This window comes from Phacochoerus africanus, chromosome 2 (assembly GCF_016906955.1).
Source record: "Phacochoerus africanus isolate WHEZ1 chromosome 2, ROS_Pafr_v1, whole genome shotgun sequence".
Classification (NCBI taxonomy): Eukaryota; Metazoa; Chordata; class Mammalia; order Artiodactyla; family Suidae; genus Phacochoerus; species Phacochoerus africanus.
Genome location: NC_062545.1, coordinates 28188772 through 28214222, shown reverse-complemented (window position 1 = coordinate 28214222; position 25451 = coordinate 28188772). Strand labels below are relative to the sequence as shown.

The 25451-nt window shown below is 38.4% G+C and overlaps 1 protein-coding gene and 1 non-coding gene across 2 annotated transcripts in view; one reads left to right on the top strand and one right to left on the bottom strand.

Annotated features, from left to right (window-relative positions):
• PDE7B (phosphodiesterase 7B) overlaps positions 1–25451 on the top strand; it is a 368574-nt gene that overhangs the window by 25347 nt on the left and 317776 nt on the right. The gene's annotated exons all lie outside the window — the stretch shown is intronic.
• LOC125121739 (small nucleolar RNA SNORA70) lies at positions 15504–15632 on the bottom strand. Its single transcript, XR_007133606.1, has one exon. It is a non-coding gene; the product is annotated as a small nucleolar RNA SNORA70 (small nucleolar RNA).

Genomic DNA, 25451 nt, shown 5'->3' with positions numbered 1-25451 from the left:
TTCTATTGGATGGATTTCAGAGGGTTTTTGTTTGTTTGTTTGTTTTGCTTTTTAGGGCCTCACCCGTGGCATATGTGGGTTCTTAGGCTAAGGGTCAAATCAGAGCTACAGCTGCTGGCCTACGTCACAGCCACAGCAACACAGGATCCCAGCCGAGTCTGAGACTTAACACCACAGCTGGCAGCAACGCTGGATCCCTGACCCACTGAGCAAGGCCAGGGATCGAACCCACATCCTCATGGATACTAGTTGGATTTACTTCCACTGCACCACAACGGGCACTCCCAGAGTTTTGTTTTGATTTTCTTAATTGAAATATAGTTGATTTAAAATATTGTGTTAGTTTCAAATATACAACAAAATGATTCAGTATATATATTTCTTCATATTATTTTCCATTATATGTTGTTATATGTTCCTGTGTTATACATTTAAATCCTTATTGCTCATGTCTTTCTTATATAGTAGTTTGTCTCCATTAATCCTGTACTACTAATTTATCCCACCCCCACCCCCTGAGTTTGAGTTTTTTAATTCATTTTCTCTCCACTAGTTGGGAGGTTACACATTTCATTTTTTATACCAGTGATTACCCTTAGCTTTTTAACATTCACACTAAAGTTAAAATATAAGTAAATTTATATGTATTCAGTATCTCCATTATATCCCAGAATAATAAAAGGAATTTACTTAAATCAGATTATATCCACACATACCCTATGTTATTTAATTTATTGAGCTCTACTTGTTTTTAAACCCTGTGCTATTTACTTTTAAAAATTCTATGGTAAATGCTAATTTAAATTTACCTATGGTTCCCAATATTGCCCGACATTGTTTCCTACATCTCGTTCTTTCTTTTTATGTTTACATTCTTTTTTTGAGGGTCCATAAAAGGTAAATACTTTCAATGTCTAAACTGCAAATATTCTTTTTAATCCTCATTCTTGAATAATGATTTAATAGGATATAGAATTCTCTAAGTATGAGTCATTTTCTCTAAACTCTTTGAGGATAATATTACCTTGTACTCTTGTCTCTACTGTTGCTGATAAAAAATTTCTTCTGTGAGGCTAATTGTTGTTACTTTGTGGTTTACTCGCTTTTCTGGTTGCTTTTAAGGTTTTTCCCCTGTGTCTGTCCAGGACCTCTGCAAAGCATATTCCAAGACAAAAATAGAAATACAACGGGTTTCTTGGGGAAAATGGATAAAAGGCCAAGGGAGCAGGAATAGGCGGCAGAGCCTTCAAACTGCAATACAGACCTGACTTTGTGACAGGTGTTTGGGGTAGGAAGAGGCCTAGCCTGTAGAGCAGCTCTGAGAGCCTCAGCCAGGCTAGCGGGGCTCCCCTAAGTTGGCAGTGTTTGGCATTGGACCAGAAGCTGTGGCCGCCCCATCACTCTTGGCACTGGCTGGGAGCACTCTGGGGAGAGTGGCCTCCCTGTGAACAGGGTCCTAGAGCCTGAAGGTGCAGCTGCTGAAGGCTGTCAGCTGACCACCCTGCTGGTGGCAGGTCCTCCCTGGGACTCACTAAGATATCTAGCTTTACTTTTATTCATCTTGCTTTATAATTTCGTATTTCTCCCATTCTACATTTCACATATTTCATCAAATTTGGTACAGTTTCAGCCGTACTTTCTTGGAAAATTGTATCTGTACCAATTCTCATTTTTTAAAATGTCTATTAAAGGTATATGTGCTGCATTCCCGTTGCATTACCCATTTTTCTTAAACACTTTCATATTTACCATGTCTTTATTTCACTGTGCCTTATTATGAAAATTTTCCTTAAATCCTTCTTCCAGTTAAATAATCTTTTCAGTTAGGTCTAAAACGCTCCGGATCCATATTTGTGTTTTCATCTTCAATTATCTTATTTTTCATGTGTCTTATTTTGAAAATTTACCCATTCTTAGGTCAGTGGTCTGTTCATTTCCTCTAATCTTGATCCTTTCATTTGTCTCCAATAATTTTAGCCTACTTGTTTTATGGATTCTTTCAAAGTGCTCTATTAACCTGTGTTCCAGTTCTCCTGTCTGCTCTTTCTTGATGAATTTGCTTTCCTTTTTTTTCCTGTTTTTAATTGCTTAGCTTATGTTCATCAGAGATTTCCTTTTTTCATGTGTTACATGTTTTGTGTTTTCTTCCAAACGGTGTCCTGGGAAGTGTGCCATTCCAGAACCAGTCCGCACATTCACGTTTTACACTCTACGTTCCAATACCTTTCAAATGCCAGGTTCAGGTCTTGGTTTTGAGTTTCTCATGTGAGTTGTTTTTGTTTTTGTTTTGATTCCCTTTAGAACAGAAAGAGAAACTGGCTTGTCATTTCCCTGGAATGATGAGCCAACACCTTTATTTCTCTTTTGCCCAAGGGACAGTCCAGGGTCATACGAGTATAAGCCTTTGGTTCGTTTTCTTCACAGTGGCTTCTGAATAGACATGAAAACCCCAATCCTTTACCCTACGTCCTATAAGTCATTAATATTTTTATTAGTTTTGGTTCCTCCAGAAGCAGGTCCTGACGCAAGGACTCAAGAGCATATAGACTCTTGTGGGGTATGCAGAACTCCAGGGAGATAGAGAGGAAGTGAATGGAAGGGAGGGGAAAGAAACAAATGGAGTGTGTTTTTAAGCCAGTTATGTCGGTGGACGATTAAAGTGGCAAAATCTGGGAAATGGTTCAAAACATATGCCCGCAATTAACCCACTGTCAAGGGTGAGGGAGCTGGTATCTGTACATGCTGTTTGTGGGGAATCATTGGGTGAGGGAGCTGGTATCTGTACATGCTGTATGTGGGGAATCATTGGGTGAGGGTTACTAGGACTGGGGGAAGAGGAGATACTATTCTCTGACATTTCCCACATGCCACATGCAGTCAACCAGAGCCGCTTACAGAGTTCTGGGAAAAGAAATCCCCAAATCAGAGACGAGGATCCCGGCCATTGAACGGCAGCAGGAGCACCTGAAAAGTCCCAGGGAATGTGGCTTGGGAGCTCTCAGCATCTGCAACATGCCGTTGGTTGTCACCGCTCTCATGTCTGGAACACCTGGATTTAGGTGCCCTCTTCTCTCTGGTTTTTAGGGACTTTCTTTTCTTTTTTTTTTTTCTTTTTTGTTTGTTTGTTTGTTTCACAAGGTATTTACAACTTTTGTCACGTATTTTATTATTTTATCAAAATTTATGTTTTTATATGTGTCAGTGGTTGGAAAGAAGTCTACCTAGGTCAGTTCTTGTGTTGCTAAAACCAATATTCTAAGATATTTAAATGTACACTTTTAACTTTATGAAATAAGATCATACTAAATATACCATCATAGCCTGCTCTGCATCATAACTTTAACACTTTTCCATAAGCAGACATATAGGTTAGTCTACCTTATTTTAAATTTATTTCTCCAAATTCTTACATTAGATGTCACTATTACGAAGTATGCAGTAACCATTATTTCACCTATATTCTTACATATTTATTGATAGCAGATCTCTGGAATAAATTCATAGTTATGAGTCAAAACTTTTAGCATGGTTAAATTTTAAAAGATACTTACTAAATCCACTTAATTTGTTTTTACCATTTTTAGTCTCGCCTATAGCAAATGAGAATTTTTCCCTTATCCTTATCAAAACTACATAATGTCAATCATTTGACTTTTTGATGATCTTAGGGTTGAAAGTGAGAGGTTACTTAATTTGTTTTATTTGAATTATTAGTGAAGACAATTTTATATGCTTCTGATCATTGGTATTCGCTTGCATGACTTTTGCTCATATTTTTGAGGCCTGCTCATTTTAAAATTTGATTCATAGGAGCTTTTTTATGTTATGAACACTAGCCCTTTGTTATACATCTCAAGTATTTTTTTGATGTTTATATTTCATTTTTTGAATTTGTTTATTGTGTTTTATTACCCATGTAAAATTTCAAGTAACCAATTTCATCCATTTTTTTTTATTTTGTGGTTTCTCATTTTCATATCATACTTTTGAAAGTTCTATAATTCTTAATTATAAAAGGAATTTAAGCAGTTATTAAACGCTCAGTGTGAGCTGGGTATGCCATGGCATGAAGGAAAAGGACAAAGATGAATAAGAAGCCTTTTATTGCTTCAAAAAGTATCATATTAAATATAAAATATTTTGTTCTGTAGAAGGAATGAAGTAAATAGACCTTTCCCCCTTTACAAACAAACAAGGGAACAGATAACAATTCTCCAAACTTGTGTATCTTTTTCTAAAGAAAATCGTACACCAGTCAAAACATCAACACATATAGTAAATAATAATATTTAGAAGTGATCAGCAAGAAAACCCAGGCCTAGAACTCAAGGTCTGTTTACATACTGATACTGTAAAACTGTCAAACAGTGCCACTTCTTTATTAGCCGAGGCAAATCCTGCAGGACCTACAAAAAGAGGGATTTTTTTTTTTTAACTGCACTTTTTTGAATGTTTAACCAAACTCATCTTAGCAGCATTTTTATACACCTATGATGATGACCAGATTTTGCTAAATGTTGATACAGGGAATACTGTCTAAGGCCCAATCCTTGGCCTTAAGGAAATGTATAGCTGGAGAGGCAAAATATCCATAAATAAAATGAAGACTAATTTGAAGGCAAATAGTGTGGGACAGACACTGTGTATACACACATACTGACAAATTAGGAAAACAGTACTCAGTGGCCGTGTAGCAATTGACAAATATTCATACTAGTTCCATGTAGAGATACCTTAAGTTGTAATCCTATACACCACATTGATATTTGCTGATACAAAAAATGTTTGTACTGTGGGAAAGATATAAATAAGTTTTTATATGTATAAAATTATGTTAAAATGTAAGCTCCAAAAAAGAAATAAACAAGGACAGTTCAAAAGTCTTGATTTTTTTTTTTTATGTTAATGTAGTGGGGCTGAACAGTAAGCCATGAAGGCAGAAGCCCTAGGAAAATCACTTATCTTTGTTTTTGTGTACATACTGAAACTCCACCCCACAAATCATCTACTGGCATTGCTAACACTTACCCTCCTCCACTTGCCCAGCAGGACCCTCTTTGGCTTGCCTTGCGTGTCAACAAAACAGGATTCAGAGGAAAGATCAAAAGGAGAAAACAGTGGACTACAGATAATCCACCAAACAGAAAATCTATGTAGGGAAGCCTCTGCTGTGGGTTGAGCAGCAGGAATGTTGGTGTATAATTGAGGGGCTCATGAGTTTATTCATCTAATAAACACGTATTGAATGCATACGACAAGCCAAGCACCATGTATTTAGATGGGTGGACTCAAGAGTCACTTTTTAACCAGTTAGGCAATGAAAATGTCAGGCAAGAGTGTGATAAATCGGAATGGTAAATTGGATATGTAAGAACTAAGAAAAACCCCACAGATATATATAGTCTGATGGCGAGGAAGAGGTTTCAGATTGAAAGTGGAAAAACTGAAAGTAAAAGAGGATTGAAAGCAATCCCTGGAAGCTCCATTGTAAGTATGAAGAAGTGAATTTGTCTGTATTTTTCTGTCCTGGAACTTAAGAAAAAGGGAATTTGGAGCTGATCTTCCACTGGGCCCTAAAGTTGAGGAAGGCAAAGGAAGTTAACGCCAAGTTTCCTACATAAAAGAAATCCTTCAGCAAAGGGGATTTCAAAGAGCTTAGCTGAATCATTTCCATTTGGGGCTAGTAAAGAGAGGGAGAGTTGCTTTCAGGGGGGGGAAGCAAGCAGGAAGAAGGCAGCTGTGTGGATATTTTCTTTGCAATCTAGATAATACTAGAGCTCAGCAAATGAATAAACAAAATTGTAAGTTTGCTAATAGTTCCAATCCCAGAGATGCTGAAGAAGTCCCCCCCCGCAAGCAAGAGTCATCTCAGGGTAAATCTCAGACCAGGTCTGGGGTTTGCGCATTTTCCCCAATATATTTCAGAGCCTGGGCTGTGTACAATTGGTTTTATGACATTTCAGTTTTGAAACATATAAGTGGACTGTGCTGTTTTGTCAGGTTGCACTGGGCATATCTTTCAGAGAATCTGTGTTAGAATCACAATGTTGTATAAAAGAAATAGTAAGTCCAGAGCTGGAGTCTGAGTGCTGATGTCCAGGTCTTGTAATTTGTTTTTAATAACAAATACCTACTGCAGTGACCTGTAAATCTAGAGCAGCCATTGGCCTAAAGACCAAAAGGGGCTGTAAGCTAATGAAGCCAAAATTGAAAGTAAATAAAGCAAAGTGCAGACCCAGGATCCAATCTGTTAACAAGTCATTAGCATCTGTGGACTTTTCCCTTCTCTTTCTCTGTGTTGTATGGGATTTTACTTTAGAGGAACTCAAAATATTTTAGAAGAATGCCATTGAAATCATTGCGCAATCTTTTTGTGACACGTTGTTCAAAAATGTTTGAAAATTTGTTTTAAAAAATCTGAGAAATGCTTGTTTACCTTAACCTCCTCCATCCTCCCACTTGTTTGAATTTGTGGAACAGGGTTAGAATAAGTATACTCTTTGGCTCCTTGTATCTACGGGTTCCACGTTGTATTCAACCAACTGTGAGTCAAAAATATTACCAAAAAAAAAAAAAATCAGGAAGTTCCCAAAGGCAAAACTTTAATTTGCCTCTGTCAACAATTTCCATAACATTTACATTATATTTACAAATATTTATATAACATTCACATTGTAGTAGGTATTATAAGTAGTCCAGGGATGATTTAAAGTATAGGGGAGAATGTGCTTAGGTTCTATGTAAATACTATATTGTTTTATAGAAGAGACCTGAGCATTTGTGGATTTGGGTATCTGTGCGGGGTCCTGGAACTAATCCCCTGCAGATAGCAAGAGATGGCTGTACTCTTTATTTGGTAGAGCTAAAACTTTAAAATCGTTAAAATATTTTTAACAGTCTGCTTTGGAACCATTCCTGAAGTCAGATTGAAATTTGCAAGTGATCAGATTGGGGATGGGAAGCAAGGCCAGCAGAACAGCTGGACTGACTCTCTAGGGGAATCACTCGAAACCTGTGAAGTGTAAGACTTGTGGCTGATTCTCCTATTGCATAGCCACAGCACACCAAGGTCTTGTTTATTAGCGTGTAGTGCGATCACCTGGCAGCCAAGACTTTTATGAAATTGTCTCCTCCTTCCCTGAATCCCTCATAGTGCTGACTCAAATGTTCTGTGTAGCTCATGTCAAAAAAAGAAAAGAGAGTTCCCATCATGCCATCATGGCTCGGCAGTTAACGAACTTGACTGGTATCCATGAGGACGTGGGTTCGATACCTGGCTTTCCTCAGTGGGTTAAGGTTCTGGCATTGCTGCCCCCAGACATGGCTCAACTGGACCCCTAGCCTGGGAACCTCCATATGCCCAGGTGCAGCCCAAAAAGACAGAAAAGAAAAAAAAAAAAAAAGGTCTTCAAGTGAGAAAATGTTGTTTTCAACCTTCCCTCTGTTTCTTCTACCTCTTGTCCCTTTTTTTGTCTCCCCTCAATATTAAATCACATTCCACTGTTTCTTTCAGTTTGAACATTCTTAATTTCTCCCTTGCCATTCATCAGTGTTTTGCCATTCTCTTCAGAGCATTTCGTCAATTTAAACGTTATTCAATAATAACTATACTTCACAGCCTTAACAGATGGATTACAGGACTTTTTCCCTTAAGATTTCCATGTATAGTAATTTTCACTTCCCAAGATGGTGATGACAATAAAGTGTTCCATCCTTTCAGAGTGTCTATACCAGTTTTTAAAGCAGTTTTTGCACTGTGTGCACCATGTAATTTTGGAAGGCAGACTTTTTACCACCTTTGATTTAAACTTTTTATTTAGTTAACTAGGTCTTTTCTATAGTGTGAATGAAGATTTATCACCTTTCCCTATTGGAAAATTTCAGAGACCCCAGTATTTCACTACATGGCCAGTAGTTTGTCATTTCCAATTATTGTAAAGTTTCCATTAGACTGAGCTGAAATCCATGTCTATTTTTCTCTGTTACTGCAACAGAGAACAAACGTCCCCTGCCTTTCATAAGGCAGAGGTCGACACTGGAAGACCCATCCTTCCCTCTTCAGACTAAGTATTCTCAAGGACTCCAGGCATTTCCTCAAATGTCAGAATATCCAGGACGTTCATTCATGTTCATGGTTTCCTTTTACTGATACACTGCAATTTGTCATGTTTCTTTCTTAAGGGGAATGATTGGTGATTTGTGATTTGGGGGAATGGATTGGTCTTACATAACTTATGACTACCATTAACATATTAATGTATGGGAGTTCCTGTTGTGGTCCAGTGGAAACAAATCTGAGTGGTATCCGTGAGGACGCAGGTTCCATCCCTGGCCTCTCAGTGGGTTAAGGATCCAGCGTTGCTGTGAGCTGTGGTGTAGGTCACAGATGTGGCTCAGATCTGGTGTTGCTGTGACTGTGGAGTAGACTGGCAGCTACCACTCCAATTCAACTCCTAGCCTCAGAGCCTCCATATGCCATGGGTGAGGCCCAAAAAGACAAAAAATTTAAAAAATTAAGGTAACGAAAAATTAAATATTAATGTGTATCCTAAAAAATGGGACATTCTTCCCAAAGACCTGTTAAACATATGGTCCAAGGATGTCAGCTAAAGAAGCTGCTGCATCAATTGGACATAAACTAGGTGTCCTAACAGTTCTGCAGTAGCTGGCGATGTGTTAAGCCCTCAACAGGAGGCCTTGAAGGCTGCCAAGCTCACGTATGCTTATATTTTTTACTGCTCAGATAATAATAATTCAGCAAAGCTAAGTGAGACAGAGCATCTCTTGATATCTAATCTTATTAATTCTCCTGGGCCATCAAGTCATTGGAAAATAAAACAAATTTCTCTGAGAAGTGCTAATTATGCCTGCAAAATATGATGATGCTCATTGCTTGAAATATGGGCCTGAAATAGACAATGCTTTAGTCAACCAGGCAGTTACAGTGAAGGAGATTTGTCAATGAGATTAAGGAGGAATCTGCTTTATTCATAGAACTTTCATCAAGTGCTCACATGTGCTAGGTCCTGAGCTAGTCTGTGTTCTTAGCCGTGGTGCAGACTCTTTGAGAGCTTTAAATATGGGTCAGAATAAACAGAAAGAATTCACGTAGACCCAAGTCACCAAATGTCCTCCACTCAGACCTATAGCTTTTGTTTCAGGGCCTCCCTGGCCATGATGAGTCCCCTCCCACTAGGGTCTTGCACTCTGCTATACTCAGATAATTAGTGAAAGGAGGGGGTTTCCCATAAGGGTCTGCCTGGCCTCACCAGGATAAATGGACAGGACTCAGTGTATATGGTTGACTTCAACATCAACAAAATCTTTTGGATTTTGGCTTTGTTTTGTATTTGTATATATAGAGTTTTTGTATTTAATACACAGAATATGATGCTATTTTCTTAATGTTTTACGTAAAATAATCTCTGGATCTTCATATATATAAATAAATTCTTGCCCATTTTGAATCTTAGCTACTCACATCTCTCACGTTCATAGAATTGGGTGCCAGTACTGTCTGTGTGAAATAAATACAGAAATACCTCCATGCATTTTATGGATTCACACTAGTCTCATATTTTTTTAAGTAATGGACATGATTTACACTAGATAAATTGCATCCATCTAGCAACCACTTAGGATGTATTGATCCTTCATAATTTTCAGAGTCTTTCTGATTCTTCAGGTTCCCCAGGCTGTCCGCACTCAAACTGGACCTTCTTGGACCCTTCCTTAATAATTATGGCTCTTGTGTTTCATGTCAAAATCTACACACTGGTCCCAGTACTTCCTTAAAGTCACTGGCATACTACATACTAAAACCGAGAGCTCTTGTTGGGTTTCTTTTTATTCTTTTTTACTGATTGTGGCATTTCATATTGCTGGCAGCTATTAATATTTCTGGAGCCCTCCCTTCCCTTGTTCTTGGGGACATTCTGTATTTCTAATCCTAGTGATCGGTCAACGGGTATTTACTGAACACTAAGGTCCTATTCATGTGTATCTTTCTCATTGTCTTCTCCACTGTTCTTTTCATGATCCCTGAACTCAGATCCATTGTTTTTGCATGCTCTTCCTTTGAGCTGCCTTCCTAAGTGTCAAACTGGTAAAATGATAGAAACCTTGCATGAAAAGGAACTGTAGTAGCAGTTAACCCAAGTAGTAGTCTACAGATGAGGAGATTATACCCAGGAAATTAGATGTTTTCCTTAAGATCTTGCAGCTAGTCAGTGCCAGAGCTCACCTCAACTCATGTAAAAGCCAGAGAGAGTTTATATACTGTCTCCTTAACTTATGCAGAAACTAATTCAGGATCTTCTGAAGCCCCAGACTCAACCCTTCTCTTGATTTGCTCATCATATTTCTATTCTTCTCTATTTCAAAGACTAGACTTTAGTCACACTCTACATCTCTCAATTTCTTACTTCCCCCACCCTTGGAGCCAAATATTCACAATGTCCACTAGAGTCTTTCTTCATTATGCTGCGAGAATGTGAGTTTTTGAAAAAATTCACTACTGCCACCTTGGCCTAGAGCTGCACCTCAATGAATCTGAACCTATAATGGTAATACCTTTTTAATGATCTTCCAGGCTTTGGTCTCTCCATTATCAGTCCATTCTATGCCTCAGTGTTTGAAATATCACTTTTCCTACCTGAACCTGTCAGAAAATCAGTGCCAATCTCCATTTATAAATAGTTCTCTTTAAGTGTTTGTAAACTTTCAGGAAAATAAAAGACAGCCATTTGGAAAAGCAGCATCTGTGACAAATAGGCCTCTGTGGGAGAGTAACAACAGTATTGTAAGGGGTATTTCTTTTTTTTTCTCTTCTTTCCTTCCTTTCTATCTTCTTTCCCTTGACAAATATTTGCATGTATTTACTGAGCATTTGTACTGTGCAAAGCATTATATGCAACAATAAGTCTTGCTTTTGAGCATTTTATAATTTCTCTTCACATTAATTGGATAGACCTAAGAGAAAAGAATTCTTCCCTAAACGCTTATCTGACCAGGAAAAATAAGAACACATGAATGGGTCTGTTTAGTATATACTAAATATACACTTAGGTGTTGGTATTTATTTAAATATTTATTCTATATTCTGCTTTCAAAGTTGTTAAGCAAAAGATTTTGCTTAGTAATTAACCACTATTTATGAAGAATGTTTTAATTAAGTCCTTTCTTTTCTTGAAAAGGCTTACTGGTTATGTTAATCTATAGCCTCTCAATTATATAGATATAATAAAAATATATTTTTATTTGGGAAAAGTGCAGTTAGTTGCTCTGAATAAGGATAACTTATAGTAGTTTCTTGTTGTAGTTAAACCTAAACCTATAAACTAAAAAAACCTCACATATTTCTTTCTCGATGGATTTTCATTGTTTTTAACACCAAATTCAGTCTTTCAGCCCGATGTTCAGTTCTCCTTAATCTGGTCACAACACATCTTTTGACAACTTATCAACCATCACTCTCCAACTCTTTATTCCACTATCCTTGTGGATCCCCTGGATATAGCTTTGCATTTACTTACATTTTTCCCTTTTTGGAATGTCATCTCTCTATATCTATATACTATTAACCTTACTTAATTCTTACTATATGTCAATTAGTGTACTGAGTGCTTTCACCTGTATTATCTCATGTAGTTGTTATGGTAGCTTTGATCCAACGTACCCCATTATAAAGATTAAAAATACTAAGGCTTAGGGGGACTAAGTAATTTGCCCAAGGTCACATAATTAGTAAATGACAAAACAAAACTTGAATCAGACCTAACTACAAAGTCTAGGTATCTAACCATTATATTCTTTTGCTTCCAAGGGCTTGCATCTATCTTCCTGGGATCATCTTTGTGACCTCAGAAAAATTATCCAGCATCTCTGAATTCCAATAAACCCTTAAAATAGGCTGTTGATATTTCGTTTATAATTATAACAGGTATAAAATTAATATCACTGTCCTGGGTTATTTAGAAATATAGATCGAAAAAGTAAAACTATATGTCAACAGTGAAGTATGGTAACTTTGTTTTTATTTTTCAGTGTTTGTAAATCTGTTTCCATGTAATTCTGGGTACCCAGAATATAAGCATAATTAACATGATCTACCCCAAAGAACATACACTTAAGGAAAACAAATGTAGATACTATAAATAGATCTAAAGTTGTGTGATTTCTGAAATTTAGAAGTAAATTTTTTAAAAATACACAGTCCAGATGATTTTTCCAATTCTTCATACATCTTGAAGAGAACTTAAATGCATTAATTCACTTATAACTTCATTTCAGCAAACAATATTCCTTGGCACCTATTTTCAGCTAGCTTTTCTGCTAGGTTCAGGAGATACAGTGGTGAAAAGACAGAGTTCTTGTTTTCATGGAATTGAGAATCAGAGGAATAAGCATGATATCAATAATCATGAAAATATTTCCTTACAATTGGGTTAAGCATTTTAGAGGAAAATGTATAACTGGAGTGTTTAAATGAATACAAGGTAAATGAAGAAGTCTTTTTCAATGAAAAGGCATTTATTTAAGCAGGGATGTGAAAGAAGTGTAGGAGCTGGTCAGCAGAAACAAGTTGGGGAGACATTGGTGACAGAAGGAACAGTACATACCCCGTTTCAGAAGAGGAGGAGAAGGACTTCCAAAGAAAGAAGAGAGAGGCTTCTAAAGTGGCTCTAGACAAGACTTGAGTGATAGCCTTCTAGGTTAAGTCATGTTTTCCAGATTTTAGTGTAAGAAAAACGGGAGGCAATTAAAGGATTTTAAGAGAGTGAGTAAAAGCAGGCACTCTCCTCCTTTTCTAACTAGTGTGTAGACAGTGAGTTTATAGGGAGATTCTGCAGTCTCCCTTGGAAATGATGACTGTGCTAGGATAGGGGAAGAGGAGGTGAAAAATAATTGGCAGATTGATGTATACCTCAAAAGTAGAATTAGCAGGAATTGGTGAATGTGGAATGTGACAAAAAAAAAAAAAAGGTATCAAGACTGACTCTCAGGCTTCTGGCTAGAGCAGCTGAGCATATGGTATCATTTACTTTGATTCAGAATACTAGAGGAGAATGAGGAGGAGGTGGAGGCATAAAGAAAGGGAAGGAGGGAGAGAGGAATGAGGGGGAGGGAAGAAAAGAAGGAATGGGGGGAGAGGAAGGGGGATGAGGAGGTCTCATAAGGAAGAGTGCCGTTCTTTTTGGAGCACGTTTCAGAATTTAAGATCTTTATGCGCTGTCCAAGTGAAGTTTCCATGGAGGCACTGTACTGACGATACCTCTGAAGAGGAGGCAAAGTTACAGATGTAAATTTGAAATTAACTTTATGGCTATGGCATTTGAAGGGACATAACATGAATGAGAAAACAATAAATTAAGAAGTGAAGAGAATTTAAAAACTGAACCCTGAGAAACCCCAACTTTTCAAAGTGAAGGAAGAGGTGTGAACAAAGAAGAATGACAAGTGGCCAGAGTGACAGGATGAGAAATGGGTGCCCAGCAATCAAAGAGAGGGGACATTTCAAGAAGCAGGAAAATGGATGGGACTTCTGGCTAAAGTGACATGAAGAGATCAATAAATTCTCTCTCCAAACTGCAAGATATACAGATAGCTAACAAGCACATGAAAAGATGCTCAGCGTCATTAGTCATTGGCAAACTGAAAATTAAAATCACAATGAGATACCATTACAGACTCACCAGAGACGGCTACATTCCGAAATTCTGACAATACTATATATGGGTGAAGATATAGGGAAACCTGAAGTCTCATACATTTCCAAAAAAAATGTAAAATGGTACAACCACTTTAGAAAACCAGTTTGAAAGTTTCTTTTTCCTTTTGCCTTTTAAGGCCACACCCGCAGCAGATGGAAGTTTCCAGGCTAGGGGTCAATCAGAGCTACAGCTGCCAACCTACACCACAACCACAGCAACGCGAGGTCTGAGCCGCATCTGCAACCTACAGCACAGCTCACAGCTCACAGAAACCCTGGATCCTTAACCCATTGAGTGAGGCCAGGGATTGAACCTGCATCCTCATGGAATACTAGTCCGATTCATTTCTGCTGCACCACAACAAGAACTCCCAGTTTGACAGTTTCTTAAAGAGATAAATCATACTTGCCTACCATAGGGCCTAGCAATTCCACTCATTGTTATCCACACAAAAAAATTCAAACGTATGTCCACACAAAGATTTGTATGTGGATGTTCACATAAGTTTTATCCACAGTAGCCAATAACTAGAAACAATCAAATGTTTATTAATTGATGAATAGATAAACAAAATGTGGGATATCCAGACAACAGAGTACTATTCATTAATTGGATAACCTCCAAAGCATTATGCTAAGTGAAATAAACCAGACAGAAGACCACATACTGCATGATCTAATTTATATAAAATGTCTTTTAGTAGGCAAATGAATAGAGACAGAGCAGATGAGTGATGAGTGACTGCTGAAGCTGGGGGTGGGGACTCGCTGCAAGCTGTACAATAGAAATTTAGAGCATGATAGAAATGTCCTAAAACTGGATTGTGGAGATGGTTGCCCAGCTGAATAAACTAACAATCATAGAACTTTAGATTTCATTCTAAATTTAAATTATATGTGAATATATATTATATATATTTCAGTACATAAATTATACTTCAGTAAAGCTTTAAGAAAATCAGATGGGGGAGTTCTCATCATGGCTCAGTGGTAATGAACCCGACTAGTATCCATGAGGACGCAGGTTCCATTCCTGGCCTTGCTCAGTGGGTTAAGGATCCGGCGTTGCCATGAGCTGTGGTGTAAGTTGCAGACACGGCTCGGATCTGGCGTTACTGTGGCTGTGGTGTAGGCCGGCAGCTGTAGCTCCAATTGGACCCCTAGCCTGGGAACTTCCATATGCCATGCCACTGGTGCAGCCCTAAAAAGACAAAAAAAAAAAAAAAAAAAAGAGAGATGGTACTCTTTCCTGACTAAATTACAGTGAAGAAGCCACTGTATTCCAAGCCTTTCTTCCACCCCACTTAATTTTACTATTTGTTTCTAATCTTCCTTGGAAACAATACATTCTACTTGTTTTTGTTTTTGTTTTTTGACAGGAAAGTAGGATTTATTGGTGAGCCTTAAGGAAGGGACAATGCCACCAAGGCTCTCATGAGTGCAGGGCCCACCATTTGTCCAGAGGGCTGCGATTAGGGATGTATTGGACCCCACAGCCATCTGGGATAAGCCGCTTTTCTGCCACCATGTTTTCAAATTCATCTGCGTTGAACTTAGTAAATCCCCACTTCTTAGAGATGTGGATCTTCTGGCGGCCAGGGAACTTGAACTTGGCCCTACGCAGTGCCTCAATCACATGCTCCTTGTTCTGCAGCTTGGAGCAGATGGACGTTATGACTTGGCAAATGTGCACCCTGGCCACCGTGCCCTGGGGCTTTCCAAAGGCATCACACATACCTGTCTGGAACCTGGATTGGGGACAGAATGCCAGTCATGAATGTCCACTGAAAAGAGCTGTCTCCAAGGTCCCTTAGGGCAACCTATACAGGCAACAGGCTGCATGCACTACCACAAAGGCTGCTTTTTGCAGCCATTGCACACCAGGACATTCTACTTGTTTTTGAGCCTAACTTGTTTGGAACAGAACTTTCTTTTTGGAGTTTGCCTGAGACTATAAATGAAACCTCTTCACTCAGCAGTTCACTCTTCCAAGGTCATACCAATTTGCGGATTCCAAGAACATCTTTAAGTTCTCCTCAGGAACTGGCTCATTCTAGAAAAGTCCCGAGGTTTGGATTATATGATCCACCAATGGATGCCCCATGCCTCCATTAAGAGTTTGGGGCTCCACCCATTCAGGTTCTTGCTGAACCATTGCCAGCCTCACCTGGGGGGATGCTGGCTCAGCCCATCCCATTCAGCTTGCTCCAGCTGGAAGATCTCAACACCAGCCTCACAGCATGAATAGGTCAGAGACATGGGGACCAGTTCTGTTCTTTTTTTTACTCTGTATTACATGATTCACACTAATTTACAGACTTGTTCTGATAAAATTATGACATTTTCAAAAAAAAAAGTTCTAGTATGAGAGACTTCTGAGGAAGAATAATGTTGGGATGTGGTGGATAAGTCAAGGGTTTCCTGATAAAAACTGTTCTTTACTCTCTGATTTATTAACATAGTAGGTTGATTTAACAGGTTCTAGGCATTCCCTGTGGTGTTTGGAGTGGAGATCTTTTATGCATTCAATCAGGCCAAAGTAGCAGATCAGAGCCCTGCTATTGATTTGTTTTACACTGGTGAATGTAAATGATTCATGTTGAGCAGGATTTGTCCTCCTAGAGATAAAACAGAAGCAAGAAAATGTGCACAGCTTCAAAGGTGCCGCTTGATTCCACTGTAACCAGCACAGCAATCAGCGTACCTGGAGTTTTTAAGTCTGCACCATACACTCTCCAAGGAATCAGCACCATCTTCCCTAAGATTGCCATGGATCCACAGAAATAAGTAGAAGGAGGAGAATGTGGAGAAGGACCAAATGAGGCAGCAACTACAGCCTCCTCTTTGTTGGTGTGAGACAAGTTGTACTAAGTCTAGGAAAGCAAAATATGCACTTTTTAAGATCCAGGGAGGAGAAAAGCAAATTGCTAACGTGAAAATGGCTCTGTGCAACTTCGTACTGTGCTATTTTGTGCGCCCCTGCTCTACTCATGAGCAACATGATCTTCAAGAAACTACTAAAAGTTGGAGAGTTTATATACATATTGTCATTAAAGGTCCTCATATTATCTTTTCTGCAATCATAAGCCACATGTCAGAAAGGCTCCTGATTCAGAGCATTTTGACTGCCAATAGATTTGGGATGTATATCTTCCCAGAGTACCCTGTGCTTTGGCTTTACCAGGACACATTCCACAGATAATGCTGCATTTGCAGATGCAATGTATTTTCTCCCAGCCCAAGCCAAAGAGCAGAGATATTCCTGATCTTTCTGATTAACTTAAATATAATGTACTGAGTTAGGAAAACTAGATTTCAAAGCGAAAGCAATGGTTATAATTTCAACATGAGACTCCAAAGACTCATTTTTTTAAATGAAGGATAAAGAAAATCTGAAAGAATGAAACTCATTAAAATGCAAATCTTTGTGAAAATGAGTGCACATAAAGTTATAGATCATTAGAACCAAAGGAAGAATGTATGTGCCAGACATTGAAATGGCCAGTTAGTTTTACCTTTTCTTCCCATGGGTTACAAATTCCATGTGCATGTCTCACTAATTCTGGGGAAAACAAGGCAACCTTCTGAGCATTGTAACGTTACGAATGCATTGTAACGAAGTCAGAGCAAGGCTGAGACAAGGGATTCAAAGGACTTCTAGACTAATTCTTAACCAGAGGTCCAGGCCAGAATCATCTGGAAAGAGCTTTTCAAAATGTTTGTTCCAGGATTCCACTGCTCATCATTTTCATTCACTTAGATCTGGAATGAAACTCAGGCAGATGAATTTTAAATAATTTCCCCCAAGAGATTTTTATGATAATCCCTGATAAGAAAAGAAAGCATTTTCTATATTGTAGGTGTATATATGCCATCTTCTCCACTAGATCACAAACTCTTTTGAAAGGAGCCTGCCATATTTACCTTGTGACTTCTGCTATGATTAGCCCAGCTAGATTGTGAGTTCCAAACAGGAAGAGTGTGAGCTAGTTTTGTTCACTATTGTAATTTCTCCTGCCCTCCCCTGTACCCCAGCTAGAAGAGCATGTGATTTGTGGTTGGTGCCCAAGAAACTCAATTTTAAAAATGAATACTAGGAATTTAATTATCTACATATGGATTTGAATTTTTTTCTTTTATGTTGTTATTGTTCATTATATATCTAGTGGGTTCTCAAAAGTTTGACTGAACATACTGAGTTTTGACAATTAGAAGTTTAAGGGGTTCTGAATTGTATTTGTACAAATCAACCGTATTACTTTGTATTCATGGTCTCATTTTTGAGGCTTTTGTAAAATATATCTTTGGTTTCTCAGACTTGGTGAGAAGAGCTCAATTGTACCTCCTTTTGGAAACTTGGGAATCAAACAACTAACCTGAAGCTACAAAAACAAAGCAGATACATTTGATGCTATTACTTCAAATACCTTCCCAAATAGCATTATTAATCAATCTCACCTCAAGAACTAGTATAGCAATTTTTTTTTTTTGTCCTTTTGCCTTTTCTAGGGCCGCTCCCGCGGCACATGGAAGTTTCCAGGCTAGGGGTCTAATCAGAGCTGTAGCTACCGGCCTACACCACAGCCACAGCTACTTGGGATCTGAGTTGCGTCTTCGACCTACACCACAGCTCACGTCAACGCCGGATTCTTTAACCCACTGAGAAAGGCCAGGGACCGAACCCGCAACCCCATGGTTCCCAGTCAGATTTGTTAACCACTGCGCCACGACAGGAACTCCAACAATTTATTTTTATAACATATGCATCAAAAACTATTTGAATCATACAACTTCTAAGATCCTATAAATCTAATTCTGTTAGAAGATACAATGTTATATGTTCTAGTGAAATACATGAAAGGAAATAAAAGCTGTTCTAGTCATTAAATAATTACTGCAGGCAACACTAGCCTAGCTTTGGGTAAGGTACCGTAATAGCCCAACTTTGCCGTGTTATTCAGATACCACTCACTGACAACTGAAAATAACCAGGAATGATAAAATTGATCAAATATGGATTGTTATTTTAGGCCATCATCCAAACTCATATATAGAAGATATGAATTGAAGTACTCAGCTAGTTAACTTCATATGATTACAATAAGATATTGAGACTATTTCTTAATATCTTTATTTTATTTTATTTTTGTTTTTGCTTTTTAGGGCTGCTCCTGCGGCATATGGAGGTTCCCAGGCTTGGGGTTGAATTGGAGCTGCAGCTACCAGCCTGTGCCACAGCCACAGCAATGCGGGATCTGAGCCATGTCTGTGACCTACACCACAGCTCACGGCAATGCCGGCTCCTTAACCCACTGAGAAAGGCCATGGATCGAACCCAAAACCTCATGTTCCTAGTCAGATTCGTTTCTGCTGCGCCACAATGGGAACTCCAGTATCTTTATTTTAAAAACACTTATGCTTTAGGTACAGTGTATTTGCAATGACCAAGTTGAAGATGTATAAGCAGAATGTGTTTTGTTTTCATCTTTATTACTGGACTTAGGTCCATAAAGCCTTTCCTATTCTCCCTCTGCCTATGATCTTGCCTCTCTTTGGACCCACATACATTGATTCTGTAGCTCACTGCTACACTTACCTTGTTCTGTCCTCTATTAGTCTTTCTACCAAACTGTAAACACCTGTAGAAATAGGAGTCATTTTTATTCATCCTGTGTCTCCTGCTATGACAAGCACATTGAAGGTATGCAGTTTTAGAATCTTTGACTTGATAATCTGTTATCCAGAAATTAATAATGACAATATGTTCTTAATCCCAAGAATAATTACACCATTGTCACTGAAGTAAAAAGAGAACATTTAACTTCAAATTTTGAAGTCTTTTAAAAATAGATGTTATAAGCTGATTTAAAGTGGCTCTTTTAAACTGTCACCAAAGGCATTTATTCTAGTTAAAAACCTGATCCATTTATATATTCATGCATAATTTATATCCCACCTACTTCCAAAAATTAATTGAAGGAGCTGTTAAGATAATGCCCATTATGAAAATTGTTGAAATACAGTAACAAAACCAATGGCAAAAATTTCATGCCCATACTGACCTTGATACTTTAAAATGCTTATAGATCAAGACATTGACCATACCTGTATGTATTATCTCTACATCAAATAGAGTTTGAGAGGGGTACTTGTTAAATATTATAAACTTTTATGATGATGATGATGATTATAAGCTATAATATTATTAATATTATGATTCTATTTCAAATATAGCACTTTATATTTTTTTAATCTATACCATTAATTTACACTATTTTAAATATTACAAACTATGGAATGAATACCTTGAAAAATACTTTGACTTCTGGCTTCAGATGAGTTTAAGTATGGATAGTTCCAAGGAATTGTAAAGTCAAACACTTTAAGGCTCTCAGCAAAGCCACAATAATAGGAATTATAACTTGTTCCCATTTGCCTTGAAAGGTGGTTTGAGGTGAGGACTCCAGGGAAACAAGAGAATTCTATTCTAAGTGAGAAACATGAGGCAAATGGAGACACAAGGAAAGAGGAGATCCCCAACAAAAGATGGAAGGAGATCCGCTTCCATCTTCCCTCCATTCAAAGAGCATGTACCAAATTGCATGATTTCAGTGAGCTCTGCATCATTAACCCGTCCAAAGAGGTTGCGTGGCAGACGTTTAACTTTCCACCCAGCTATGTTGAAATGCACCATACATCTTAAACATGTAGTTTAAGTTGAAAATGAAACATTTGGACATCTCAGTACAAGATGGATCCTGCTGAATATGGGAACATGTTTACCCAGGTGGATTCGATCATAATTTCTACTCCGTGAAAAAAAATTACAATCTAGCTTGCAAAACTAAAAATTGATGTTTAGTTTTTTTTAACTTGTTTTGTTTTTTCATCTTTTTGTCATTTCTTGGGCCACTCCTGTGGCATATGGAGGTTCCCAGGCTAGGGGTCTAATTGGAGCTGTAGCTACCAGCCTACGCCAGAGCCACAGCAACGTGGGATCCGAGCCGCATCTGCAGCCTACACCACAGCTCAAGGCCAGGGATCAAACCGGAAACCTCATGGTTCCTAGTTGGATTCGTTAGCCACTGAGCCACGACAGGAACTCCTGATGTTTAGTTTTTTAAGGAAAATTTTCTCAGAAAAAGTATTGTAGTTCACCTTTAACTATTAGATCATTTGCTTTAATGCTTTTTTATTTGAGATGAGATTATAATGAAAATTTATTAGTGAATTCTTAAAAATGTGGATATGCAGTCAGATCAGATGAAGCAGACAAATCCTTATTTGTTCAGTAAGGAGAGTTGTAATTAAAGAAAAAGGAATTAGGTAAACTTTTTTTGAGATTTAGGCTCTGAATTGACAACATGAAGGTTGCCCCTCAGCTTTTGGAAGGCACGTGTGCAATAAAAAGTTTATATCACCCAGAAAGAAACCAATAAATGATTGTAAATCTATTAATAGGAGTTCCTGTCGTGGCTCAGTGGAAACGAGTCTGACTGGTATCCATGAGGATGCGGGTTTGATACCTGGCCCCACGCAGTGGGTTAAGGATCTGGTGTTGCTGTGAGCTGTGGTGTAGGTCACAGATGCAGCTCAGATGTAGCAATGCTGTGGCTGTGGCATAGGCCGGCAGCTGTGGCTCCAATTTGACCCCTGGCCTGGGAACTTCCATATGCCGCAGGAGCGGCCCTAAAAAGCAAAAAAAAAAAAAAAAAAAGACAGACAGAAAGAAATCTATGAATTATAATAGTGAGTAGTAAAAGCTAAGGATTTCATGTCCAGAGTCAATAGCACTGGGAAACAGACTCAGATTACTTCTACCACACCAGATGAAGTTGCTTTCAAACGTGAGGTGCCTTGATAACTAGATCAGGGAGAGAAAGATCTGTCTGCAGACCAGAAAGAGACCCATTGTCTCATGACTTCTCTCTGATGGCTACCAACATTGACCTGTGGATCACTCAGTTACACTAGCATACCCATTCTTTTCTTTTTCTTTAAGTATAGTTGATTTACACCGTTGTGCCAATTTCTGCTGTACAGCAAAGTGACTCAGTCACACGTATATATATTCTTTTTCTCATATCATCTTCTATCGTATTCTAACAAGAGATTGGATCTAATTCCCTGTGTTATATGGTAGGACCTCATTGCTTATCCATTCTAAATGTGATAGTTTGCATCTGCTAACCCCAAACTCCCTGTCCATCCCATTCCCTCCCCCTCCCCTTTGGCAACCACAAGTCTGTTCTCTAGGTCTGTGAGTCTGTTTCTGTTTTGTAAACAGGTTCATTTGTGCCATATTTTAGATTCCACACATAAGTGATATCATACGGTATTTGTCTTTCTCTTTCTGCCTTACTTACTGGCATGCCCATTTTTAACCCAGAAAGAAGTCCTTTTTCCAATGTTCCTGAAGTTCAGTTCCAGCGTGCCAGCAAGAGCTTTCACAAAGATCATAATTAAGTGTGGTTGTAGGTTTCATGAGCAAGAACAGTTTGGGAATATTGACTTAAAGGTATACTCCTTGTAGCCTGGAAATGGAAATAAGGCCTCATGAAAACACTTAATGCATTAGTACCAGGCAGGGCTTTCTACTTGTAAATAAAGGCTTCTGTCACATATGACAAGGGCTTGCTAAGTCATTAGCTTTAGTGTTGTTGGAGGGGCCAAGGGAAGAAAGCAGAAAGTGGAAAGAATACAAGGGTGATTTTGGCAGAAAAGACATAACCTTGTCTTCATACTTCTCCTTGACTCTTCTACTGGCCTGTGCTCTGTCACCTTCCATATCTGTTCCAAGCGTTCCTCCTGTTCAGCAGTACCTCTGTTCTTATTTCCTGCAAAAAGACATCTTGAGAATGGCTCATCCTTTTCCATTCATCTTTCTCAGCATCTGATATATATTTTTTTGAGACTGGATTTAAAACAGTGCCACGTATGAGAATTTTGTTGAATAAATAGAGGGAAATAGCTAGAGAGGTTAGATCTAGAATGTGCCAAGAATTGGGCAAATTCTTGCAATATTATGTCATATGTGAGCAATTAGGGAGAGGGCAGCTCCTTCTTGCATCAGTGAATTCATGGTTGCAGTGGATTTAAGCCAGAGGAAGAGTAAATGTATATGAGACTTAATTGACAAGAACTGTTCATACAGAATAGGTTGACTCAGTCATCTGGGTCACTGCCAGAAAAATATCCCTTGGGTCCCAAGATAACTTCTCTAAGCCACTGATCCCTAGCAATTGGCCCAACCAATGCCATTGTAGGTACTTTCTTAGGCCTTGTGACTTTAGCACTTGCATTCACAGCCCCAGCTTCTTTATTGTTCACCTGTTCCCATTCTGATCAAGTCAACTTATGCTTTAAAACCTTCAGTCATAATCACTGTTACCATTGATGGAGTATCTACTCTATGTCTGATAATGTGCTAGATGCTTTACGTATATATCTACTACAGTCCTTAAAATTTATCTGCTATGATCATTTCTGCTATAAAGTATATATTGTTATCATCATTTTATAGAGGAAGAAAAGGAGCCATGAATGGAGAGATGAAAGAATTTGCCTAAGAATGCAAAATGGTAATATAGCTGGGAATTGAGCTGAAATATGTCTGGCTCCAAAATCAAGGCTCATTGCCCCAGACCTCAAGTCATTCAACAGTTCCTCATCATATTTCCCATAATTCCCATAGCTCCCCATAATTCTGCTGCTTCCTGCATTCCAGCTCCATCTCTGTCCAACCCTGCCTTCCACTTAATGCTACAGCAGCAGTTAATACTTGTAATCCACCAATTCCCTCCTCTTTGGTGTGCATTCTTGCTTTTTCTTCTGCTTGAAATACTATCCCCAGTGTATCTTATGAAAGACTTCCCAGTACCCCCTCATACAGCAACCTATACCCATCCCCACCATAGCACTCACAATAGTGTGCTGTAACAGTGATCATTTTTAGGTGTATTCCCACCTATGCAATAAACCTTGGAAAGTAGGACGGTCTTTCTTACCTTATTATTTCCAAAATCAGTACAATGCTTGGCACAGGTTGAGAGTATTTGTTGAATGCAACTTATTTGCAACTTTAGAAGTACTTTCCCATTGGGTGTGTGTAAGAAAGAAGGAGATAAAGATACAGAGAATAAAAGTGTGAGTTTTAATCTTCCCAACATGGTTCACTTCTTGTAAGAAAAGGAACAGTGTCTTCCACTTTATATTGTTCCCTTTCAAAGGCCCCTGCCTGCTAAAGGCAACAGAATGAATGACCCTGTTTTCAAGTCAGTGCTGAATACACCCATAAGCATGAACTCTGCAGAGGAGAGAGGCAGTGAGGACAGATGACAACAAAGAAAAGTGCACATTTATTTAATATGTGGATCTCACCAACTTGCTAAAGGATTTGAGACTTTAACACAATTAAGCAATATAAAGCTAGGCAATTAAGGATAAACATTGGACTGAGACAACATAAAGGGAAGAGAAAAGTTACACTTGAACTACTTGCTTCAGTTTGGGCACTTGATTTAGCAATGCTTCCTAGCAACTAAAACAAAATCAGAAACTATTCAGTACCGTAGCTTATCAGTATTCATTTGCCTACAGACAATAGAAAACCTGTCTCAGAGTGGTTTAAACATATAAGAGTTTATTCCTCTCACGAAAGTCTGAAGTGGCTGCCAACCTTGACTCAATAGCTGAGTTGTGTTGGGGCCAGCATCTCTGCAAGTCTCTTGGTCTTTTCCCTAAGCTTCTCACCTATCATGGTTGCAGGATTGCTGCTGCTGTACCAGACATCACATCTAGTTTTAAGGCATGAGGAAGGGAGGGACACTTTAAAATCTGTGTTTGCCGCTTATATCAGGAAAAGCAAAGCCCTCTGCATACTCCTCATTAGAACTATGGCAAATGGTCACTTCTTGCTGGAAGGCTGTTAAAAGCATATGTCCTCCAGAAGTTGTGTTTGTTGTACACATGAAACATATAATACTATAAACCAATGTTACCATAATAAAAAATAAAACAATAGGAGTTCCCATTGTTGTTCAGTGGTTAACAAAACCGACTGGTATCCATCAGGCCACAGGTTCGATCCCTGGGCTTTCTCAGTGAGTTAAGGATCGGGCGTTGCCATGAGCTGTAGTATAGGTTGCAGATATGGCTCAGATCTCATGTTGCTCTGGCTGTGATATAGGCTGGCAGCTGCAGCTCCAATTCAACACCTAGCATGGCAACTCCATATGCCGGGGGGTGTGGCCCTAAAAGGCAAAAATAAATAAATAAAATTTAAAAAATAAATAAAACAATAGTCTTTTTGAAAAGCGTATCTGTCCTATGGTGGCAGGACACATTGCTATCCATATGAAAACTGGCATTCATTTTACAAGGAAGAAAAAAGCTATAGGTATTGGATAGGAAACTCAAACTTGTAGTTTGTACTTTTCATTGCTTGCTAATAAATGTATAAACTCCAGCAGAAACTTATCACATGCTTCAGTAATTGTTTGATAAATTAGTAAATGTATATTTTGTCCCCTAACTATACTCTTTTGAAAAAACACAAGCTTTATTTTTCTGCTTACAAAAGTAACCATGAAAAGTTTGGAAAATAGATAAGGTTACAAAATATGACAATAGTGACCTATCATCAGGTGCTCCGGTGATAAGAGTATTTATTTAAAATGCTATTTTCCTGGTCTTAAAGAAGGCAGTTTTATATAATTATAGAATACTTAGAAATTAATCA